The 27,092-nt window shown below is 41.5% G+C and overlaps 1 pseudogene; it reads right to left on the bottom strand.

Moving 5' to 3' along the window:
• Positions 1-15,222: 15,222 nt before the first annotated feature.
• LOC122802981 lies at positions 15,223-15,320 on the bottom strand (annotated as a pseudogene).
• Between the last annotated feature and the right edge of the window lie 11,772 nt (positions 15,321-27,092).

Genomic DNA, 27,092 nt, shown 5'->3' with positions numbered 1-27,092 from the left:
GAGAGTAGCACCTCAAGGTCTGTACCTGCACGTGCTCATGGAACCTCTGACAGGCACAGTCAGCGTGTCCATGGTCGGAGGCAGTGAACTGCACACCCTGCCAGGTATGGTTTGCAGCTATCCAACATTACCCGTATAGGGCAGCCACATGGCAGAACTGTGTGCATGCATACCCACACACTATGCAACCCCACCTAGGGCGACCCCATACCGACACACACATCACCATGCCCCAATCAAGGAACCACACCCCCCACCCACACACATGGTGACACATGTTTGGACCACCCTTGTCCTCTGGCACACCTGCAACACACCCTGTGCATATGATGATACCTGTGCCACATCCCTGTCATCCATAACATCGATGCAGGGACAGGCTAACATGGTTCTGATGCACACAGTGACTGTGATATAGTGCCACAATGTACTGCAGTGTAGAATGTAGTCAGGGGTAATGTGTACTGCATACATGTCAGGTAGTGTAGCCATGCAGCTATGATGCAGCTCAGCTGTTGGTAACACCAATTGATATCCCCATACTTTCATCCATGTGTGCTGTAGGCATACATGTGTCAGCAGGAGGATGATCCACAGTCATATTCCACAGGGGTATGTCAGTGTGGTGACACCATGGCCATCACATATGTGGTGTACAGTTGCACACATGCCACAGGTATGTATAACAGTTATTGGCTGTGCAAACCTGACTGGTGTCCTGCTGGTACAGGTATAATCTGCACCCTTAAGTCAACCCATCCACATACACACACATCCTTACTTGGCGACATTGTGTCTAGACCCTAACCTGGGTATGTAGTGTTACTCAACTGTGTGGCTGTCATTGCACAAATTACATAATCTGTAGGGTGAAGTGTGCACCAGGTCACGTGCTATATGCTGACCATCCACAGACATGTACAGTATGGTAATGGGGAATGTAATGTTTGTATATGGAGAATACATAGTAGATCATACCATCATATACACATTGACTGACACATAACAGGTAGACACACATCTTAGAGACCTGGTTGTATAGTTGCTAACTAACTAGACCATGTGTCCAATGTGTTACAGGTAGGCAGCACACAGCACATGTGTAACTGGACTGTATCCTGTTATCTGTTACCTGTATGGGTGATGGTGACATTGGCCAACTGAGAGTGGTATGTGGGCCATATACCAGGTGTACCATGGTGTAAAGACAGTGTACACAACACCCACACCCCCCACTGGATATTTTACACACTAGAACCCATATTGATATTCTGACATACCCACTATCACACATTGGCCAAGACTCAATAACAACCCATTGCATATCACAACAGTGGTACCACAGGGATATGTATGTGATGCACACACCACAGGCATAGTAGGGTGTTGCATTGCATTGCCACACCTATGGGCGACAACAACAATATCCGTACTACTGTGTGGCAATGTGTATCATAATAGGATTATGTGGACTCGGACTGGTGTGCCCTACAGATATGCACACATGCACACACACATGGCAGACCTCAATGGGATTCCCATGTCTACAGACCCATTGGTACAACTCTGTTGTACTGGTACTGTAAGGCACATGTAGCTGTTAGGGAGAGTAGTGTAACAGGCTACATGTTACGTTAATGGGGTTGAGAGGCACCACACACTATACGAGTTGTACAAATAGGCATCCCCCCAGCCAAACACATCTGCCCTGCAATACACTACCAAATGTTGGAGATCCCATAACCAGGGCCAGTGACAACATGGGCACATGATGTTACCTGTACTACATCCCACATGTATGATGTCAGGCTGTTATTGGTTCCCATGGGGAATGTATTATGTGGAAGCCATCAACATTACCAGGCTTCAGATGCACAGACACAGATATGCAAATACAGGTATACATATTTATAAATATATATATATATATATATATATATATATATATATATATATATATATATGTACATATACACGTGACTATACATACACACACAGTTATATGTACAGTACGATACATAAGTGGTAGGTGCACACAATATGGAACAGCCACTATGCTACAGTTAACCCCTGAACGAGTGGACACTGTATGTGCCACCCATACAAATGACAAATGTTGCCTGTAACATACACCCACAGAGAGATCATAGGTAAAACAACACCCACAGGTTTGCATACATGTCAATCTTTCATTGTGTATTATTACAGTTCTACATGTCATGCCATATAGCTGTTCAGACACTGACAACTATATCAATGAAGTGATGCTACAGTGGACCAGTTACAGTCATACAGTTGGCTGGAAATGCTCACAGCTGTTATTGTCCAGGCCAAGCCATTCACATTGTACAATAGGAAAGACACACTGGGCCACAGGATACCTAACAATCAACAGTATGTACTGCAGGTGTGTAGTTCAGCAGCATCTATCTACACACTGTACAAACACAGTAGGTGGTATAGACGTCTTATAACCACATGGGTTGTAACTGCTACATAACATGGCATAACTGACACCATCATGAGCCCACCAACAGACAGAACAGTTTGTATGGAAGGGGGCAGTAGCCCTGCAGTACCCAGATCCATGTCCGTAATGTGTATATAGGTGAAGTATATGGTACTGTACATCCAGATACCTTAAGGCAGCTCAGCCCTGATACCCCCACATTTTGTAGCAGCCTAGGTCATTTCTCGTGCTCCCCCTAGACTCAATAATACAGGCCATATGCCACTGTTACATACACTGGGTTCTGCAGTGCATGAGGGCACACATGTATTGTGTAGGTGGTGCCCACACATATATGGCCCCAGCCCCACCATATGTGTTTACAATGGCAGTGGACTGATGGCAGACATGGCAGTGTTTTATACTCCCAGTCCACTATGGATAAACCACCAACATCATGACATATGTGCAAAGCTTGGTATGTAGGTGACTGACAGAGGCCGGAATACAGCCAAATATGTGGACAACTGTAGCTATACACTACACAAGGTGCAGATATTACAGGATAGACTGTAACATACCCTTAGTCAGGGAATTGCTGGTAGAGACACTCAAGGATGTAGCCATGTACCGGTAACACGCAAAACACACACTGCCAGTGGATTATCTGACACAAGACCTGTGTGTTGGACAGACAAGACATGATAGGCACAGCTCTGGCTGACATGAGGGTAGGCCCACAGTTGTGTGCTATTCAGATGGACTGCATTCCATGGCAAACTAGTATGTACACCCACACCCTGTAACACCGGTACTGTACAAAGCATAACACAACTCCACTCATAGTCTGTCTGTACTTCCTAATCCTCCTACAAATATGTGGCTGCCCTGAGTGTGCCGGTTCTCCTGTATGGGGTATTGCTACATGCTGTCGGTAGCACTGCTGCCCACACACAGGAAATATGCCCATCACACAGGTGATGTAATGGGACTACACACACATGATGTGGGACTCTATAGTGGGTGATTGCCATGACAGTGTTAATTGGGTGTAGTTCACATGTGTAAACATATATCTGGCTATCTGGATATGTATATGTACATATATTCCCACCATATTTCCTGGACATGAAGTGTAGGCCAACCCCAGCCCGTATGTTCCCAATGTCACAGTTGCAGGGGATGTCAGGTATCTATAGCAGGTATGCTAGTAGACTATTGCTACTGTCATTGGGATTGTCTTCACAGACATGGTGTGTGTGGGAGGTCACATCTGCTTATAACATGTGTGCCATTGGTTACTGAACGACATCCAAAGGACATCAGTGTACAGTACTGCTGCTAGCACGTAATGCCACTGTGGACTGCAGCAGAGATATTGGCCAATATATGTGGAGGGTCTGACACAGTCTGCACAGTCCAGAGGTATACACATAAGCCCTTAGTGCTACACATGTGTACCATGCCTGACAATATGGATGTGGATGGCCATGTAGATGGGTATAACACATAACGACTGGTATATGATGTCCACCATAGCTCATGCATTCACACACTCCTGCCTGGCCTGTAATGGTATGACTGCTGGTACAGGGGTGCCATGGCCACATACTACACAATAGGTATTGACATACATCTGCACTGCATCCCACTGCCCTGTCTGACATACATGACTGTTAGGGGAGGTCTGGCAGTGGGACATCTGGCTAGTATCTGCACATGACATCCCACTGGGTAGGTACACTCAGCTGCTAGGCATGTCACAATGCACTGTGCAGGCTGCAGGCAGACTGGCTCAACACTGGCCTACACCTCCCAAGGGGGAATGCACATGTACCTGCATATAAAGCAGGCTCAACAAGCATGTCACAGCACAGGGTAAGATACACCTGTGTGACAGTGCATATCCACAACCGATGTGAACACAGCCACAGTCACATATGGTTAGCTAGCATGGTATTACAGTATATGGACTATGTATTCGACACCATCCTCATATGTGCCACTCACAGACTGACCCTACATATACTGGCCTGCTACACAGTTTGGTCTGGTGGCTGTTTGTGATATGGGACACATGATTTATGGCCCTACAAACATGTACACCACTACAGTACCATACAGTGGGTCAGCATGTAACATCTGATAGTAGGGGAACTAGAACAACATCATCTACCACAGTCTGTATATAGGCTAAGGTACATATCAACACTACACACACTGTTGACATTCACCATAGGTACACAGACCTCAGTACTGCACGAACATCCACGGAATGTGCAGGTAATGTCATATAATGCAACCCCTACTGTACATAACATGTGTGGCAGTCAGATATATCAGTGGCTTGTTCTCAGATATGATGCCACAAAGTATGGTGTACAGCACATATGCACAACTTCATGCATTACATATGTACAAATGTTGACCAAGGTGTGGCTGGGAGCACATACAAGGACCGATATTGACATGTTGCTGTGATAACCACATACATTTACTGTTGTTACAGGGTTGTTGCAACATATGTCCTTTGAGGGATATGACATCTGTGACTACCACAGCTTTCTCCAACTACTGACTGCAATTCTCACACTACCTTCAGCAATCGACAGCTAGATGCTCCGTGGGTGACACGTGCAACCATGGACACAACACTGCCCAGGCTGCAGATGACTCTGCAGATGGAGATTCCCCATCAACATGAAACTGACATGGCAGGTATTGAGACATGTACAACAGCCATATCCACACAAACACTGTGAAAGCAACATTACTCCAAATGCAGTATAGCGGCACTTACAGTCTGTAGTCAGGTCAGGCACATCCACCTCCTGTTTGTTGCACTGCTTCCACAGTGTATGTTAGAGGTACACCGCAATCCATCTGAGATGCTGTTTGATACATGACAGATCTAGTTCCTGCTCACAGTGGGTGATAAGGGCAAACACCTCCATGATGTTCCTAGGTATTGGAGTGTGTTTCCATACAATTGGCTATGGGAATGTTACCACAGCTGTTTCACATGCAATCAGCAAGGGGAGGGCTGCGATTCGTGCAGAGGCCATCAGCTTATCATGAGCATTACTTACATTACACATGCTGCTGCCTAAGGAAAGCAGGTGTAGGTCTCCACATCCACCTGAGAGGGGGGGGGCACAGACAGAGGCAAATACATGTCAGGGAGGGGTGGGATGGTAAAACTGAAGCATGTTTGTGTCACACACCTAGCAGCACAGGTGCTAGTACAGTTCACTACAATTATTGGATGCGCCACATGGGTTACTTGTTGTGGAGCACACAGAACATACATGTGATGGTGAGTGACAGCTGCAACAGGGATACAGTAGCTGTATGGTAGGTGACATACACATGCCTGTCAGCATGAACAGGTGTCAGCATCAACACAGCCACACTCTCACAAGGACACACACACATTGACACACATGGCAGGGCCAGGTGTACAACTCATCGGTTGTGGGATTGCCACATCACATCACTATGCAGGTATCCCATGCACCACACAGGTCATATGGGAGCTGTACAGGCGAAGGGTATGGGAAGCTGTCTGACATCAGACAACATGCTGCAGTATGCCCATGGGGGTTGTAGGGAGTGTGGATGTAAACATCTGCAGCATGCAACACACACACATGGTGCCACTACTGATATGCATGGGTGCATGTCTGCACAGGTGTGTGGTATTCGACTGCGCCAGATGGCTGTCCAAGGCTAGGTGATGGGTGTACCTTGGCATCAGGCCACATGACGATGGTCTGCATTGTGGCTCAGGGATGTAGTGTCTGCAGTTGCCCACACAGGCGGGTATTGTATCCCCCATCTGGTCACCTGGGTGACTACTGTGTGTGGGCAATGCTGTGCATCACTTGCCATGTCTGTGTTCTTTCATCAGTTACATGGACGGCACCTGGGATGTGCACACCTCCCACATGCATGTACAGTGACATTTGGAACTGTACCTGGGGTGTCTGGCTCATGTTGTGAACACAGATTATCATCAGATGTGCCAGTCCTGGCCACCTGTGGCGGGAGCTGGTAATGGCCAGCAGCTTTACCCTGCACCTACATGGAGTGCATGCTATCAGCATTCCTTGGTGTCAGTGGCATCTGTCCATGCGGGCATGTTGTCAGGCATGGTATGTCCATTGTGGGCCACATGTGATGGCACCACAGGTAGTGCAGTTGTCCATTGGGGAACATGGGGGAGGTGCACTGTCTGCACATATGTGAATATTGGACAGATGGACTGGTTGTCATGCCCTCTGTGGCCCATCGCTGTCAATCCATAGTTACTATCAGTGGTCAATATGCAGTGTACTACCCACATATTGGCTGTTACCTAGGCATGTGTGTGTGTGTGTGTGTATATGACACATGGGGTGAGAGTGTGCTCTGGGTAATAATGGGGTTGCTAACTGTGATTGTCTGGCCTTGATGTCACATGTCTAGGTATGGCTCTGCACCCCGGCCTCGCAGCCATATCACAGGTGTTATCCCTGTACAGTGGACATTATGATATCTAGTATGGCCACCATATAAGAAATATGCAAAACCCACTCTACATTGGCCACAGGTGTCACACATTCACAACCACCTCTACAGAGGATACTGGTTACAAACACACACTCACCTGTCATGTTTGGCAGTAGAACTCCAACCTAACTTGTGCAGTACACTACAGCACTACACAGATATAGCATGCACCACAGATATTACTGGAGTAGTCCTTGCCCAAAAGTGTATTTCATACTGACTGACATCAGCAGGATTGCCAAAGTAGGGCATTTGAAATGACTGCGGGAGACTAGCCTAAAATGCATTGCTCTCTACACAGACAGTGACACACACAATACATCTGGAACTGCCATGTGTGGGGATTGAACCCAACCACGCTTCTAATTCACAATACAGCAGTATGCAGTCACAGGACGTGTTACAGAGATTACTGGTCTACAACCTCCTCAGATGTGTATTTCTAGGTGCATAACATCGGCAGCCTTGCCAAAGGTGGGTATGTGAAATGTGAGGGGTGTGAGTACCGTAAAAGCATTGCTCTCTACACAGTCAGACATGCACGCATGCACACACAGTTGGCAGGTCAGGGGTTAGAAGTCCCAACTAACTCCTTAATCACACTATGGCCATACAATGTTACGGGACGCGCTACAGAGATTACTGGGCTACTATCATCCCAGAGGTGTATTTCAAGGTGCGTGACATCGGCAGCCTTGTCAAAGGTGAGTATTTGACTTGTAAGGGGTGTGAGTATCCTAAAAAGAATTGCTCTCTACACAGTCAGACATGCACACAAACACAGACACACACTCACCACATCTGAGGTTTGACCTCCTACTTAACTACGTTATCACACTACAGCAGTATGCAGTTACAGCACAAGCGACGGAGATTAGTAGACTACAGTTTTCCCAAGGGAGTATTTCTAGGTGGGTGACATCAGCAGCCTTGCCAAAGTTGGGTATGTGAAATGTCAGGGGTGTGAGTACCCTAAAAGGATTGCTCTCTACACAGTTAGACATGCACTCATAGACACACAGTTGGCAGGTCGGGGGCTAGAACTCCCATCTAACTCCTTATTCACACTATGGCCATACGATGTTATGAGATGTGCTATGGAGATTACTGAGCTATGATTGTTCTAGAGGTATATTTCATGTTGCGTAACATCAGCAGCATTGCCAAAAGTGGGTATTTGACTTTTAAGGGGTGTAAGTAGCCTAAAAAGCATTGTTCTCTACACAGTCAGCGACAGACAGACAGACAGACACACACACAGACTCACATTTGCCACATCTGGGGTTTGACCTCCTACCTAATTACATTATCACACTACAGCAGTATGCATTTGCAGCATGCGCTATGGAGATTACTGGACTACAGTTTTCCCAGGGGTGTATTTCTAGGTGGGTGACATCAGCAGCCTTGCCAAAGTTGGGTATGTGAAATGTAAGGGGTGTGAGTACCCTAAAAGCATTGCTCTCTACACAGTCAGGCATGCACGCATACACACACTGTTGGCAGGTTGGGGCTAGAACTCCCAACTAACTCCTTAGCCACACTATAACCATATGATGCTACAGAACATGCTATGGAGATTACTGGGCTATGATTGTCCCAGAGGTGTATTTCAAGGTGTGTGACATCGGCAGCCTTGTCAACGGTGGGTATTTGACTTGTAAGGGGTGTGAGTATCCTAAAAAGAATTGCTCTCTACACAGTCAGACATGCGCACAAACATATACACACATGTACAGTTGCCACGTCTGGGGTTTGGCCTCCTACCTAACTACATTATCACACTATAGCAGTACACAGTTACAGCATGCGCTATGGAGATTTTTGGGCTACAGCTTTCCCAGGAGAGTATTTCTAGGTGGGTGACATCAGCAGCCTTGCCAAAGTTGGGTATGTGAAATGTAGGGGGTGTGAGTACCCTAAAAGCACTGCTCTTCACACAGTCAGACATGCACACATACACACACAGTTGGTAGGTTGGGGGCTAGAACTCCCAACTAACTCCTTAATCACACTATGGTCTTATGATGTTACGGGACATGCTATGGAGATTACTGGGCTATAATTGTCCCAGAGGTATATTTCATGTTGCGTGACATCAGCAGCCTTGCCAAAGGTGGGTATTCGACTTGTAAGGGGTGTGATTAGCCTAAAAAGCATTGCTCTCTACACAGACAGTGACAGACAAACACGCACACAGACTCACACACACAGACTCACACATGCACAGTTGCAACATCTGGGGTTTGACCTCCTACTTAACAACATTATCACACTATATCAGTACGCAGTTACAGCATGCGCTACGGAGATTACTGGGCTACAGCTTTCCCAGGGGTGTATTTCTAGGTGGGTGACATCAGCAGCCTTGCCAAAGTAGGGTATTTGAATAGTAAGGGGTGTGAGTAGCCTAAAAGGCATTGTTCTCTATACAGTTTAAAAGAGACAAACACACACACTCACAGTTGCCATGTCTGGGGTTAGAACTCCTACCTAACTAGTCTATCACACTATAGCAATACGCAGTTATGGGACATACAAGTCTCTCAAAGGTGTACTTCACATTGGATAACCTCAGCAGGCTTGTCAGGGTACCGCTATGGGGTGGCCAGTGTGTGCATGGCCCATACACCATTCATGTAAGGGTGACATGCCACAGGTGGCCACACATGGGGTCATATGTCACAGGTGCGTGTATAGGGCAACTAGCTGACTACATCCTTGTACAGCCATGTTGCTCAGCTGGCACATGGACCACATATTCTGTGGTGCTGACAGGTACTGGTCACTAGTAACTGCAGTGTGTGACATCTGCATCTGATGCGTTTGGGGCCCTTTGGCTGTGTGCTTGGTGGGACAGGCATGGATGGCTTCTTGTCACGGTTACCCTCTTCCACACATCTATATCCATCTACCTTTGGCGTATTATGGTGTGTTAACCTTACATATATGTCTGCATTCCTATCCACTGTGTGTGCAAGGCATGAGTGGTGCATACTGACATGTGTCTGCAGTAACAATTGCAACCGCTGGATATGTCTGGTCCACTGGTGTTTGCATACATGGCCTTCATGTGTTTAAGTGTGTGAGCATGCCCAGTAAGGCTGTCTGTTTTGCATGTGTGGAGCATGTCCAGTGGTTTGTACTGCACAGCTGACCTTTGAGTTGTACACCGACAGGTAGCATGCTGTGTCTGCAGGGTATCCACCGATCATTTGGCATTGACTGTTGCAACATGTTTGCATAGTGGGGGGTACACCTGACTATTTCGATGTTTCTACACAGGATTGGGGGGGCACACCTGACTGTTACTATATTTCTATATGGGGTGGGGGGGTACACCTGACAGTTGTACACATTTGCTAGGACTGTACTGGTATGTCCTGTAGTCCATTTCAGTCAGTAGTCTTACCTATCATGCTGGCTACGCCATACCAGTGTACTACCGTTCTTATCTTTTCATTGCATACACATTAGTTTCTGACTTCCTAGATGTCACATCTGACATCCCACTACCTAGCCTGCTGTAGTCTGTCCATGTAGGCCTGGGTGGGGGTCACCTATACCCCTCATTCAGAGGCCATAGTACAGCATTTGTTTGTGTTTGTCTACACCTGTCCTGCTGGCTGTAACTGTTGTTGGGTATGTGACCCCCCCCCTCCTGACTGGCATGTGTGAGTCACTTATCTTGTGGTTGTCCCAGTATTGCGGGTGGTGCTGCAGGGCTGCCTATATCAGATACATGTAGTAAACTGCCTACTCATGGTTAGGCACAGGTAGTGTAATGTTTGGCTTCCCTTTTACTGTATGTAAGAGTCAGAGAGAGGTGCTATTCCCTGGGTTCCTCCCATGTCAGTGTATGTGCTATGTGTTGCCTCTTTGCCAGGGCCAGGGCATACTGGGCATGCCTCCTTCTGCCTACTGGGGCAGGCTTAGGTTGTTCCTCCTCTGAGTCACTCTGTGCCTGTGCAGGCCTTGGCATTGGTGGGGGGCTATGTGGCCCTACCCCTTGCTGCTCTTGCTGCAGCTGTTTCCACAGGATCATATTGTGTAGCATGGCACATACAAAGATGATTTGGGTGCATGTAGTTAGTGAGTACTGCAAGGCTCCACCGGATGTGTCCAGGCACTGGAACCATGACTTGAGCATCCCAAACACATGCTCTATTATGATTATTGTTTGTGAGTGTGCCTCATTATGGAGTTCTTGTTTGGGTGGGTGTGTGTTTCTGATGGGTGTCATCAGCCACAGCTCCAGTTCGTATCCAGCATCCCCCACTAGGTGACCATGTGGGATGCCCCCATTGGCAAATTTCTGGTACAGCTGCGTCAGATGTCAGATGTGGGAATCATGATAACTTCCAGGGCAGCCAGCGCACACGTTCAGTATTATGCCCTGGGCATCGTACATGACCTGGCAGTTGATGGAGAAGAAGCCATTGCGGTTGATGTAGACCCTACCCTGCTCACCGGGTGGTGCTTTGATGCATATGTGCATGCAGTCTATTGCACCCACTACCTCAGGCTATTCTGCTATTTGCTGGAAGAGATGCATACTGCTGGCCAACGCCTCACGGGTGAGGGGGAAATATACGTGCTCACCGACATGTGGTGCCATGGCATCCAGGAACTGGTGGAGTACCCTGGATGCTGATGCCTGTGAGATCCCCATCATATCCTCAGTTGGCATTTGGAATGTCCCTGTAGCTAGTATTCTTAGGCCTACATATACCTTTGTTTCCGCTGGGATGGGTTCCCCTCTGTTAGTTATGTGTCAGGCATGGCCAGCACAGCTCAACAATCTGCTGTAGGAGGTCCCTATCCACCTTATAGCACTTCACTATCTCCAGCTCATGTAGCCCTTGGTAGGTTACCCTGGGTCTGTACACTCTTCTCTGTCTCCACACTGTGGGTTGGTCTGCAGCATTCCCATCCTCACCACCCTTAGCCTCTTCCACAAGTTGTATGATAGCTATTGCAGCCCCTAACATTTTGCTGTTGTGAGTGTTAAAAGTTCCCCGCTTGTTTACACCTGTGGTGTAGGGTGTGTGAAAAAATGGAGGTGTAGGTGTTTGCATAGTTTATAGTGGTGTTCTGGGCTGGGCTGGTCTGCTGCCTGTGTAATTGGCTGATTCTGATACATTTCAGCTGGCAGCGAACCTTGTACCCCTTGATTAACTTCCTACTGCTGCTTTCCCTTCCCATTGCCCTTCTGATTCATCCAGGGGGCGTGCCACACAATCGGTGTACTCCAGTGTGCACACTGCTGCTATTTCCTGGGTTCACTTCCTTTATCTTCCTGTAGATGTCATTGCTTGGTGCACACACATGCTTACACTTTGTCATACGTGCTGGGCAGGTTTAGACACACCCCCTGGCTTTGCTGTGCTAAGCTGGATGCGACCTCGAGCCACAGGGCTCCAATCTGCTGACAGTATGCCTGACACTCCCACACATGATGTCACCTACCTCCTAGTCTTGCACTCAGCTATTCATACTCATACACTGTTGGGACCTGCCTCACATGCTGGGGAAAACCAGGATTCACTATCCTTCCCCTCATTTGCATAGAATTGCCTGCTAATGCATAGTTACATGTGTCACACTGTGCCTCCCCCCTTAGCAACTGCTACTCACTGGCCAGGTTGTCTTTTGCCTGACATTGACTTGCATGGCGGAATACTGATTTTAGTTAGACTGCTTTTTTTAGGTTTATTTTCTTATTTTCACACCAATCCTGTTTGCGAGCCACTGCCCTATGCTTCAACGGCCGTGATCGGCAGACATATCATAAAAGTTATATTTTGTACATTTGGCATTGTTTGCAATGCCAGTGGCCTTCTACCTGGCCATTGGCATGATTCCTCAATGATATGCAGCCTTTATTTGGAGCTGTCATAGCTCAGTTTTGAAGTTTGCAGTACCGTACTCGGTTACTAACTGAGTACATTTCTGCATATTACACTAGTCCTGCATGCCCTGATTCCTGCATGGCAGATTTACCTCATTTGCATGGTTTTCACCTGCAAATGGGGTGATTTGCATACAGGGGCTGGGAACGTGCAGCACTGGTGCTACAGCGCTCGCGCACATCAAACGTGCACATACGTGGATTGCTCGGCTGCCATTTTGTTTGTGTCTTTCGGCTTTTCCCGGTTAGGGGTCGCCACAGTGGAACTCCGGTCCACTAAAGATTGGTAGTGGATTTTTGCACACGAAGGCACACCCCATTCACGTATGCCTCCACACAGAAGACGGTCTAACTGAGAATCGAACTGGACAACGTCTTGCTATGAGGCGACAACGCTACCGCAGCACCACCACTGCAGTCATTGCTCAGCCGCCATATTACATTTTGATATGTCTATAGTTGTTTTGATTAAACATATCACATTGCTTTGTCCCCCAGATTCTCAAAAGCTTGCACGGCGTGCATGATTAGTGTAAGATGAAATTTTGCCAATATGGCATATTGCTTGGCCACCATATTGGCAAAATTTCATCTTACACTAATCATGCACGCCATGCAAGCTTTTGAGAATCTGGGGGACAAAGCAATGTGATATGTTTAATCAAAACAACTATAGACATATCAGAATGTAATATGTCTCAATAGTTGTATTGCATGTGTACAGCTGTATGCATTCTCTTTCAAAACAATCAAGAATCAAAAGGCTTACAAATCAAATATTTTGGAACATGATTACTAATTATGGCCGTCCGCTATCAAATGTGTAGCCACTCAGGTGTCAGTCAATGTAGGTCATAGCAATGTTTAAAAAAAAAAAGGTGTTTGGAAACAGAAAAAAATATTTACAAAATATTAATTAAATGACAAGAATAAATATTCCACAACACACTTTGTAGACTGTTACTCTGAGGAACCTTACCTTGGCACAATACTCAGCTGACACTGTAACATTCCAGTGTTAACATCTTCAAGCACAGATTGGATAACATGAGATTCAAACTTACAGACGCAATCTACCTACATACAGGCTCTAAACTTGAGACCTACTTGCCTACCTATCACAACTTAACTGCAAAAGCATGTTTTCCAGGCATTGAAAACAGTTAATGTGATGGCATCATCCTGATGGAAGATGGTATACTAAGAATGACCTTGGTTTAGGATTGCAAACTATGAACATGTGCTGCCCATGTAGCTAAACTGTTTTTAAATTACATTAATTTCAGCACTGTGTTCAGAAAAATTAACAGTAAATGAGGTAATCCATTCCTCATCAGCATGATTGTAACATCCAGCTTGTGTGAACAGAACCATACATGTTGCTGTACATTATGAACACAGAAAGGTATGTGCATACCTTTCAACCGTGCCAAATTCCTCTGAATTTTATAGTCTTGAGGCTAAAATAATGGGGTGCCATGAATTCCTAAGTGGCCCCTTCAAATCACAAAAAAATTAAATGGTAGAATGGAAACTCAAAATTTCAGCTGGAACTGGCTACAGGTACAAAAAGATATCTAAAAGATGGGATTCTGCTATTGATGACTTTACTTATGGATGACAGTTCCTAAAAAGAAGAGCAACACCTTTATGAAACCAAAAAAAAAAATTCTGCATTGTCTGAAACTGTCCCGGTAGACTCTGCTGGTGATATTATCGACTTGGAAAAGGGTAAACCTGTTTGGTGTACGCACATGCATGTGTATGTGTAGAAAAATGCGTAGAATTAACTTTCTTTCATAGCTTTGTCCTTTATGGGTGAAAGGAACTGGGTCCTAATTCCAAATACATTTTTTGTAAAGTCAAGTTCTGAACTGAACTGAAGTTTAAACTGAGGTCATTTAAATACAGTTTTTTGCAAACTGCTCGAAGGCTGCTGTTTGCATTTCTAATTCTTTTTGGTCAAAGACTAGTGTATGGTGAAGAATTAAAAATGCAAACTACAGCCTTTGAACACTTTAAGTTGACCAACTAAGCTGAAAAGCTTGAAGGAGACAGAAGTGGTGTTCTTTTCTGTTGTGTTGCCAGGTCACAGCAGAATGCTCAGAGGTTGGTACTTGGTTTTCGTTACAACAAAACAAGTACTCCTGTTCATACTTATCAGATGTTTTGCAGAATGTTCAGATTTTTGGGTCATATTTTTTGTTCCGTATTTCATAACATTGTGTTTTTTCTGGCAAATCATTAGCTAGTCATTAAAGATTAAAGTCAGGAAATAATGATAGACATTGAGTTTCAGACTTCATACCCTTCAGAAAATTCATGCTAACGAAAAATATGCTTATGGAGGAGCATCACCCTAGGAAAACCACCTTCGTGATTGTGGTATTTCCCCTGCCAGGTAAGTGTGACACTTTAACATTAAGAAATGCAACTCTCCCGCTACAATTCATTTTACAGAAACCATAAGAAATGCAACTCTCCCACTTCAATTCATTTTACAGAAACCATAAGAAATGCAACTCTCCCACTTCATCTCATTTTGCAGAAACCATAAGAAATGCAACTCTCCCACTTCAACTCATTTTACGGAAACCATAAGAAATGCAACTCTCCCGCTTCAACTCATTTTACAGAAACCATAAGAAATGCAACTCTCCTGCTTCAACTCATTTTACAAAAACAATAAGAAATGCAACCCTCCCATTTCAACTAATTTTACAGAAACCATAAGAAATGCAACTCTCCCACTTCAACTCATTTTACAAAAAACATAAGAAATACAGCTCTCCCGCTTCAACTCATTTTAAAAAACAATAAGAAATGCAACTCTACCACTTCAACTCATTTTACAGAAACCATAAGAAATGCAACTCTCCCACTTCAACTCATTTTACAAAAACAATAAGAAATGCAACTCTCCCGCTTCAACTCATTTTACAAAAACAATAAGAAATGCAACTCTCCCGCTTCAACTCATTTTACAGAAACCATAAGAAATGCAACTCTCCAGCTTCAACTCATTTTACAGAAACCATTAGAAATGCAACTCTCCTGCTTCAACTCATTTTACAAAAACAATAAGAAATGCAACTGTCCCGCTTCAACTCATTTTACAAAAACAATAAGAAATGCTATTCTCCAGCTTGAACTCATTTTACAGAAACCATAAGAAATGCAACTCTCCCGCTTCAACTAATTTTACAGAAACCATAAGAAATAGAACTCTTCCGCTTCATCTCATTTTGCAGAAACCATAAGAAATGAAACTCTCCCACTACAACTCATTTTACAAAAACCATAAGAAATGCAACTCTCCTGCTTCAACTCATTTTACAGAAACCATAAGAAATGCAACTCTCCCACTTCAACTCATTTTACAGAAACCATAAGGAATGTTACTCTCCCGCTTCAACTAATTTTACAGAGACCATAAGAAATGCAACTCTCCCGCTTCAACTCATTTTACAGAAACCATAAGAAATGCAACTCTCCTGCTTCAACTAATTTTACAAAAACAATAAGAAATGCCACCCTCCCATTTCAACTCATTTTACAGAAACCATAAGAAATGCAACTTTCCCACTTCAACTCATTTTACAAAAAACATAAGAAATGCAGCTCTCCCGCTTCAACTCATTTTACAAAAACAATAAGAAATGCAACTCTCCCACTTCAACTCATTTTACAGAAACCATAAGAAATGCAACTCTCCCACTTCAACTCATTTTACAAAAACAATAAGAAATGCAACTCTTCCGCTTCATCTCATTTTGCAGAAACCATAAGAAATGCAACTCTCCCACTACAACTCATTTTACAGAAACCATAAGAAATGCAACTCTCCCGCTTCAACTCATTTTACAGAAACCATAAGAAATGCAACTCTCCCACTTCAACTCATTTTACAGAAACCATAAGAAATGTTACTCTCCCGCTTCAACTAATTTTACAGAGACCATAAGAAATGCAACTCTCCTGCTTCAACTCATTTTACAAAAACAATAAGAAATGCAACTCTCCCATTTCAACTCATTTTACAGAAACCATAAGAAATGCAACTCTCCCACTTCAACTCATTTTACAAAAAACAGAAGAAATGCAGCTCTCCCGCTTCAACTCATTTTACAAAAACAATAAGAAATGCAACTCTCCCACTTCAACTCATTTTACAGAAACCATAAGAAATGCAACTCTCCCACTTCAACTCATTTTACAAAAACAATAAGAAATGCAACTCTCCTGCTTCAACTCATTTTACAGAAACCATAAGAAATGCAACTGTCCTGCTTCAACTCATTTTACAGAAACCATAAGAAATGCAACTGTCCCGCTTCAACTCATTTTACAAAAACAATAAGAAATGCAACTCTCCCGCTTCAACTCATTTTACAGAAACCATAAGAAATGCAACTGTCCCGCTTCAACTCATTTTACAAAAACAATAAGAAATGCTACTCTCCCGCTTCAACTCAATTTACAGAAACCATAAGAAATGCAACTCTCCTGCTTCAACTAATTTTACAGAAACCATAAGAAATGCAACTCTTCCGCTTCATCTCATTTTGCAGAAACCATAAGAAATGCAACTCTCCCACTACAACTCATTTTACAGAAACCATAAGAAATGCAACTCTCCCGCTTCAACTCATTTTACAGAAACCATAAGAAATGCAACTCTCCCACTTCAACTCATTTTACAGAAACCATAAGAAATGTTACTCTCCCGCTTCAACTAATTTTACAGAGACCATAAGAAATGCAACTCTCCTGCTTCAACTCATTTTACAAAAACAATAAGAAATGCAACCCTCCCATTTCAACTCATTTTACAGAAACCATAAGAAATGCAACTCTCCCACTTCAACTCATTTTACAAAAAACATAAGAAATGCAGCTCTCCCGCTTCAACTCATTTTACAAAAACAATAAGAAATACAACTCTCCCACTTCCACTCATTTTACAGAAACCATAAGAAATGCAACTCTCCCACTTCAACTCATTTTACAAAAACAATAAGAAATGCAACTCTCCTGCTTCAACTCATTTTACAAAAACAATAAGAAATGCAACTCTCCCACTTCAAGTCATTTTACAGAAACCATAAGAAATGCAACTGTCCCGCTTCAACTCATTTTACAAAAACAATAAGAAATGCAACTCTCCCACTTCAACTAATTTTACAGAAACCATAAGAAATGCAACTGTCCCGCTTCAACTCATTTTACAAAAACAATAAGAAATGCAACTCTCCCACTTCAACTCATTTTACAGAAACCATAAGAAATGCAACTCTCCCGCTTCAACTAATTTTACAGAAACCATAAGAAATCCAACTCTCCCTCTTCATCTCATTTTGCAGAAACCATAAGAAATGCAACTCTCCCACTTCAACTCATTTTACAGAAACCATAAGAAATGCAACTCTCCCGCTTCAACTCATTTTACAGAAACCATAAGAAATGCAACTCTCCCACTTCAACTCATTTTACAGAAACCATAAGAAATGCAACTCTCCCGCTTCAACTAATTTTACAGAAACCATAAGAAATGCAACTCTCCCGCTTCAACTCATTTTACAGAAACTATAAGAAATGCAACTCTCCTGCTTCAACTCATTTTACAAAAACAATAAGAAATGAAACCCTCCCATTTCAACTCATTTTGCAGAAACTATAAGAAATGAAACTCTCCCACTTCAACTCATTTTACAAAAACAATAAGAAATGCAGCTCTCCCGCTTCAACTCATTTTACAAAAACAATAAGAAATGTAACTCTCCCGCTTCAACTCATTTTACAGAAACCATAAGAAATGCAACTGTCCCGCTTCAACTCATTTTACAGAAACCATAAGAAATGCAACTCTCCCGCTTCAACTCATTTTACAGAAACCATAAGAAATGCAACTCTCCTGCTTCAACTCATTTTACAAAAACAATAAGAAATGCAACTCTCCCACTTCAACTCATTTTACAGAAACCATAAGAAATGCAACTCTCCCGCTTCAACTCATTTTACAAAAACAATAAGAAATGCAAATCACCCACTTCAACTCATTTTACAAAAACCATAAGAAATGCAGCTCTCCCGCTTCAACTCATTTTACAAAAACAATAAGAAATGCAACTCTCCCACTTCAACTCATTCTACAGAAACCATAAGAAATGCAACTCTCCCACTTCAACTCATTTTACAAAAACAATAAGAAATGCAACTCTCCTGCTTCAACTCATTTTACAAAAACAATAAGAAATGCAACTCTCCCACTTCAACTCATTTTACAGAAACCATAAGAAATGCAAATGTCCCGCTTCAACTCATTTTACAAAAACAATAAGAAATGCAACTCTCCCACTTCAACTCATTTTACAGAAACCATAAGAAATGCAGCTGTCCCGCTTCAACTCATTTTACAAAAACAATAAGAAATGCAACTCTCCCACTTCAACTCATTTTACAGAAACCATAAAAAATGCAACTCTCCCGCTTCATCTAATTTTACAGAAACCATAAGAAATGCAACTCTCCCGCTTCATCTCATTTTGCAGAAACCATAAGAAATGCAAATTTCCCACTTCAACTCATTTTACAAAAAACAAAAGAAATGCAGCTCTCCCGCTTCAACTCATTTTACAAAAACAATAAGAAATGCAACTCTCCCACTTCAACTCATTTTACAGAAACCATAAGAAATGCAACTCTCCCACTTCAACTCATTTTACAAAAACAATAAGAAATGCAACTCTCCTGCTTCAACTCATTTTACAAAAACAATAAGAAATGCAACTCTCCTGCTTCAACTCATTTTACAGAAACCATAAGAAATGCAACTGTCCCGCTTCAACTCATTTTACAAAAACAATAAGAAATGCAACTCTCCCGCCTCAACTCATTTTACAGAAACCATAAGAAATGCAACTCTCCCGCTTCAACTTATTTTACAGAAACCATAAGAAATGCAACTCTCCCGCTTCAACTCATTTTACAGAAACTATAAGAAATGCAACTCTCCTGCTTCAACTCATTTTACAAAAACAATAAGAAATGCAACCCTCCCATTTCAACTCATTTTACAGAAACTATAAGAAATGAAACTCTCCCACTTCAACTCATTTTACAAAAACCATAAGAAATGCAGCTCTCCCTCTTCAACTCATTTTACAGAAACCATAAGAAATGCAACTGTCCGGCTTCAACTCATTTTACAAAAACAATAAGAAATGCAACTCTCCCACTTCAACTCATTTTACAGAAACCATAAGAAATGCAACTCTCCCGCTTCATCTAATTTTGCAGAAACCATAAGAAATGCAACTCTCCCACTTCAACTCATTTTACAGAAACCATAAGAAATGCAACTCTCCCGCTTCAACTTATTTTACAGAAACTATAAGAAATGCAACTCTCCCACTTCAACTCATTTTACAGAAACCATAAGAAATGCAACTCTCCCGCTTCAACTAATTTTACAGAAACTATAAGAAATGAAACTCTCCCACTTCAACTCATTTTACAGAAACCATAAGAAATGCAAATGTCCCGCTTCAACTCATTTTACAAAAACAATAAGAAATGCAACTCTCCCGCTTCAACTCATTTTACAGAAACCATAAGAAATGCAACTGTCCCGCTTCAACTCATTTTACAAAAACAATAAGAAATGCAACTCTCCCACTTCAACTCATTTTACAGAAACCATAAGAAATGCAACTCTCCCGCTTCATCTAATTTTACAGAATCCATAAGAAATGCAACTCTCCCGCTTCATCTCATTTTGCAGAAACCATAAGAAATGCAACTCTCCCACTTCAACTCATTTTACAGAAACCATAAGAAATGCAACTCTCCCGCTTCAACTCATTTTACAGAAACTATAAGAAATGCAACTCTCCCACTTCAACTCATTTTACAGAAACCATAAGAAATGCAACTCTCCCGCTTCAACTAATTTTACAGAAACCATAAGAAATGCAACTCTCCTGCTTCAACTCATTTTACAAAAACAATAAGAAATGCAACCCTCCCATTTCAACTCATTTTACAAAAACCATAAGAAATGCAGCTCTCCCGCTTCAACTCATTTTACAAAAACAATAAGAAATGCAACTCTCCCGCTTCAACTCATTTTACAAAAACAATAAGAAATGCAACTCTCCCGCTTCAACTCATTTTACAGAAACCATAAGAAATGCAACTACCCCGCTTCAACTCATTTTATAAAAAGAATAAGAAATGCAACTCTCCCACTTCAACTCATTTTACAGAAACCATAAGAAATGCAACTCTCCCACTTCATCTCATTTTACAGAAACCATAAGAAATGCAACTCTCCTGCTTCAACTCATTTTACAAAAACAATAAGAAATGCAACTCTCCCGCTTCAATTCATTTTACAAATTTAGCGTTGCTTTTCTGTTCTGTTTGTAACTAAGTAAATGAATTGCTTTGGTGACTTCAAAAGGGAGAAGACCAATAACTTATTCTGTATCACTGTGTTTTGATTGTTTACCTTCTCATGTACTTAATGCTGTTGAGAATTGTCTTTTATTTTATATTGCTTATTAGTCATTTGATCCTGGGTCAAGCCTGAAAATGGTCTTTGTACCAGTCCACCTACTTCCAGAGTAATACTTAGAAGCAATAATCAGTCAATTGATAAATAAATAAGAACCACATATGATGATTTAATAAGACAAAAGGAAGGCAAGTTCCATTATAAAATGTCAACTGTTAACCAGCTGAGTACTCTCTTTAATTAAAATAACCCTTTCCAACTTTAAAAGTGTAATATGAGAACAGCATTCTAGTGGGAATACTTTATGCTCCATTGAATTGTAATAGTTGCAAAGCCACAGAGAGGTAATACGTAAATCTAAATGTGGTGCTTACAATCCAAATGTCTCTCAGTGGAGCACTTTTTCTCATGCAGCTTTGATATCGTCTGATAATTAAACTATATTACTACCTCATGCAATGCATTCCACAGCCTGTTATTTTTGTGTAGTAGTATTTCCCCAAACACAATCAAAAACATCACCTTTCCACCTATGGCTTACAGTGCCTTCTCCTACCTATGTCATTTTGCTTTAGCTTTACCCCTACTTTCTTCACAAATAAAACTATTCCAAATCATCTCCTCCTATTACTTACTCTAACATTTACATGCCCATCTTTCCAGTTCTGTACTTAACACAGCCTCTCTATAAATTGTAACATTGCAGAACCAATATTGCACATTTTTTGCAAGCCCAATTTCTGCATCCGATACTGCACATTCTGCTATAGATATTGCCTTTCCACTGTCCTGCAGAAATGAAGGATGAGCTCAGATTTCTGGACCATAGTTCTCATTTTACTACACAGATCTCGCTGCTCTTTGCTACATCTATTTCATGTTACATGGCATGATTCAGCTTACAGGTGGCTCCTAATCCCCTTCAGTTTCACAAGTTATAGTTTAACATGTCTGGAAACAATCTAATTAGATGACAGTAATGCAATTTTACTCAATCCAAATTTATATCTGTTACCTCTGAATCAAACTGTACCAAATATACCTCTGATGACTAAAACAATTATATCTGGGGACATATTTTGGTTGTCTGTTCTTAAGTTTGCATTTGAAAGTTGGTATCCCACAATTCCATTGGAGTGGGCAGGGTTACATAATTATGTATGTAAATGTTATGTTAATCAGCGTACAGATTTGTACCTACTTTTCATGGGCCTTTGTCTAGATTTTTGCTGTTTCTAGGTTGAGAGGTATGGGTATGTGTGATGACCATTATTCCTTGTGAAACTGCACATCACTAGTTAAATACATACATCTTCCCTGCCCTACATTGGAACTATTACTGGGAACATCACAGTCTCTCGAAATTACAGTTTGAGACTGCTGTACAATTGACTTCAGTATTTCATGACAAAACAGTGCTTCACAGCATCGTAAACAGAACACAGAATTTACCTACTAAATTCCTCAGACATATAACAGGATTTATCAAGATGTAGTGGCAGCGCTGTTAAATAGATGATGTTTTAAGGAATGTTATGGATTACGGATATATCAGCATTAATTAGGTGAATGAGTTATTCACAACAACTCTCAAATTATAAATTAATATCAATAAGTTTAAAATGCTTTGCTAAAAGAATGGTATGGGTATTTTACATCAGTATAACAGTTTAAGAAAAATGGTTCCTTTTTCAAGGCTTGAACACACAGCACACAAATGTAGACATATTGGCCTACATCCTTATAAGCTGATCTAGCACTCAGCACATGCTGCTTATAAACAAGCAGGTACTGCTCTTTAAACACCGTTCTTCAACAACTGATGTTGTTAGGCCATTATGGATTATTGTGTTATTTCTAGAAAAACTAGATCAGTGAGTCATTACCAAGCGCAGCATAAAACATAATATAAACTATTGCAATATGATTTTTAAAAAAAAATGTTATGAGTGAAATTAACCAAGGTAACGTTTTCCTATGTGGTTTTCATCCTATAACGCGACCAAATATAAACATACTGGCCAGTTGTTTTTCAGGACAAGCTAAATTGTACTAAGCTTTAATTATAGACAACAGTTACTGCAGCTGATTATTAGAAATCATATAATGAATGCCAGAATATGGAAAATGCATACAATTTTTACACTTCTCATGGTGAAGACATAACAGCTACCAGTACATCCATAACCAAATGTTTAACCAATGTTACGGACATTAATTTGTACATTAATTAAACATGTCTGTGTACTTGTGTAAGAAGAATGATGTAAGTAACTTATACACTTGTATGTCTTCCGCCTTTTAATGGTCTAATAGGTGATACAGTGAGACAAATGGAAAACTATGAAATTGGCAGTCATTCTCGGTTTCGGTGCTATAGGCATCAGTGATGCACAAGGACAGTCGCAATGTGAAATTATGTAGTTAGATGTAACAAAACATATGCACATCTTCAAAGGACATAACTATGATTATTATTTCATTATTCAATAAAATAACAACATGGGAATCAAACCCACAGTCAAGAGGGCAGTAATAACAAGGTCTGCTGAACTATCCATACAAGCTAATTCCCACAACAGGTAAAGCATGGTTATAAAAACATCTATATGAGATATATATATGTATGCATCAAATAGTAGGACTTCAAAAGAAAGCAATGAAATGTGCATTCATCCATGGCCTAGGAGTTATAGGCATCAATGATGCACAAGGGCAGTATGTATGTGAAATTATGTATTTAAATGTTGTAAAACATATGTACAACTTCAAGGGACTTAGTTATGGTTATTAATTAATTATTGTATAAAATAACAACATGGGTATTGAGCCTGTAGTCAAGAGGACAGTGAGTACAGTGTCCACTGGAATATCCCCATGAGCTAATTCACACAGCAGTAAATGAGGTTATAACAAAATGTGTATGATATATATATATATATATATATATATATATATATATATATATATATATATATATATATATATATATATATATATATATATAGTCAAATAAATATCTGTAAAATCCCTAGGAGTACAAGGTATATGTAGAATATTTTTACTTAGTGTAGGGATTGACGGGCTGCCTCTATACCTTTTTGACCCTCCTTCAAAGCTTGGCTGCATTCCTCTGATGCAGATCATTATAGCAGTGATGAATCCACACTCCAGTGTGGAAGATCCCTGTCTTTCATCGGTGCTCCCTGGTGATTCAGTTCCACATGTCAACCATAGCAAAGTTCCCTGGCCTGGCTCTCATCCTCTGCTCTAGTCCAGCATAGACTGTTAACATCTGTGTCATCTACTCCTCAGTCCAGTTTGGCACATGGACACATCGCAGCCTCCATGAAGTTGTCATCATTATTTACAAATCTCTCAAATCTGACAAACAGAAACACAAAGAAATGTTCACTGAGGTACCACTCCGTTCACAGTTAGCAATGGTCTGATCAGTAAATGTATCAGAATCTATATTTGAAAGTGACGCTGATGTCACGTTCTAAGATTATTGGAAGATAATGGGCATGTGCTACATATGGTACCATTTATCGATACCTATTGGGTGTTTATGCAGAATACCTGTTTGCTCAATGGATAACAGCATTTTATGTGGATGTGCATGAACAGGATTCAAAAAACTTGAATTTTGATAAACCTCATTAATCATTTATGGTGCAAATGGTACTTAATGATGTGCACATTCTGTGAGTCTGAGTGAAAGGTACATTGGCAACTGATGGATTTTTTGTAGTGATAATTAGTACATGTGTTAAAGCTAATCATTTTAAAAGGTACATGTTTAAAGTCAAATTTAATCCAAATGTTAAGTTTTACAGAACTTGTCATAAGTTCCTAGAGTGATGTCGTATATGCATACAGGCATTGCTCTTCTAAACTGTTTACTTCAGTCCTGTATGCAGGTGTATAGACAGACTTCCAATACAAATTATAGCAGTATATGGAGGAGGATTTATGGATCCTCCACAATGTTTACTGGTAACTCCTTGCACTCTGTGGTCTAACTACAGAAACCTACTAGTTATGACAGTATCTTTATCTAGTATGTGATGTTGATGTTCTGGATTTTAAATCATGACTCCTAAAACATTATTATACCATGTTCTGTTTCTGTTATACCCTCAATGATGCTTCGTAACAAAGGTGTTATCAGTACTGTGTCAATTTACAATGGATCTGTACTACCTATGATCCAAAGATATTCTGCCTCTTTACGTAAGTTATTTAATTGTTAAGGATTTAGTATTGTAATGTGAAATACAGACTATGGAGGCATGATACTGTTGTCTTTTGAACTGTATTCAACATAAAGGTAATGTCAGTTCTACTCCCAGTCACAAGGTGTGCAAATATTACAAGTTATGTTATTTTAAAGATGTTGTATGACATAATTGCTGATACTTTTCTCATGTCATGTCAGTATTTCTCACAGATAGTGTTATACAGATGTGTTATACAGATGCATTGCACAGGAATGCATACTGTTTATTTTGACATATGCTGTTCATTGACTGATATGCATAAATGTGTTCATCCACGAGCCTTATCATGTGTGAATCAATGTTTTCCTGATGACCCACTATTCTTGGGGTGACAACCCTCCCCCAGGAAAATGACATCATCATTGATGCTCTCCTCCATAATGGAAGCAGACCTCTAGGCCATTCAGGGGATACTGTGTGGAGAAATTAAATATGGATGGACCTCGCCAATGCTGTTGGATGGCCACAACTGATCCTGTGAGGCTTGTAGAGATCACTGCCAGGACATGATTCTTCATGCAGGCAACAGTGTCACACATTATAAGAGGTCAAGGATGCCACTGGTGGTGGACCACCACTGACCACCCCTGAAAACATCAAAATGTTTTGGTCTCACTGCATAGAGCAAGAGGGGAGTGACAAATCCCTGGTGGTGGTGGGATTGAATTAGGGGTTCCAGGATGGACATGTATGTATCCAGGTTCAGTACAGGGATAACTATTTTGACACTCACTGCATATTGCTTCAGCATGCACATTTGTGTATTCCTATGTTTGATTTACAGCTGCAGAGTTAAGCCGTGAACAAAGTACCACACAAAGTGAAGATGATGAATCTAAGTATAATTACATGTATTGGTTGATCTAATTTAGAGACAGAGCAGCACAAACTGCAGTTGTAATGCTTATTGCATTAATACTCACAGGTCCATCTACTTTGGACCTACAGCAAGGAACAGCAGGTGAGTGTCGCTATACTGTAAATGTGTATGCTACCTTGTTGGTGCACACACTTCATGTAATGGCACTGCTATTTACTCTTAGATTGCTGTTTCCATATCCTTGATCACTACAGGTGCATCCAATGGAGGGGCAAGCCATGCATTATCAAATGCAGAAAGACCAGGTATGTTACAGCGACATTGTCAGAGCTTTCAGCAATGTCTAGCACATGTGATGACTGAAATCTTTCTCAATATTTGTCAATACAGGCCTTTCCGGTGTACAGTTGCAATGTATATCACATGAGCATTTGCAGCCCATATTACTGTGTTGTATATCTGATGTTCAGCATTAGTTTTGATAACTACATGACTGCGCTGTCTTTCTGTTTACTAACCCAAAGCAGGATCCACAGTACAAACCCCGACCTCTACACAGC

The sequence above is a fragment of the Protopterus annectens genome, chromosome 5.part0 (genome assembly GCF_019279795.1).
Source record: "Protopterus annectens isolate FY-2018-M chromosome 5.part0, PAN1.0, whole genome shotgun sequence".
Lineage (NCBI taxonomy): Eukaryota > Metazoa > Chordata > Ceratodontiformes > Protopteridae > Protopterus > Protopterus annectens.
This window is presented reverse-complemented; position numbering and strand designations above follow the sequence as displayed.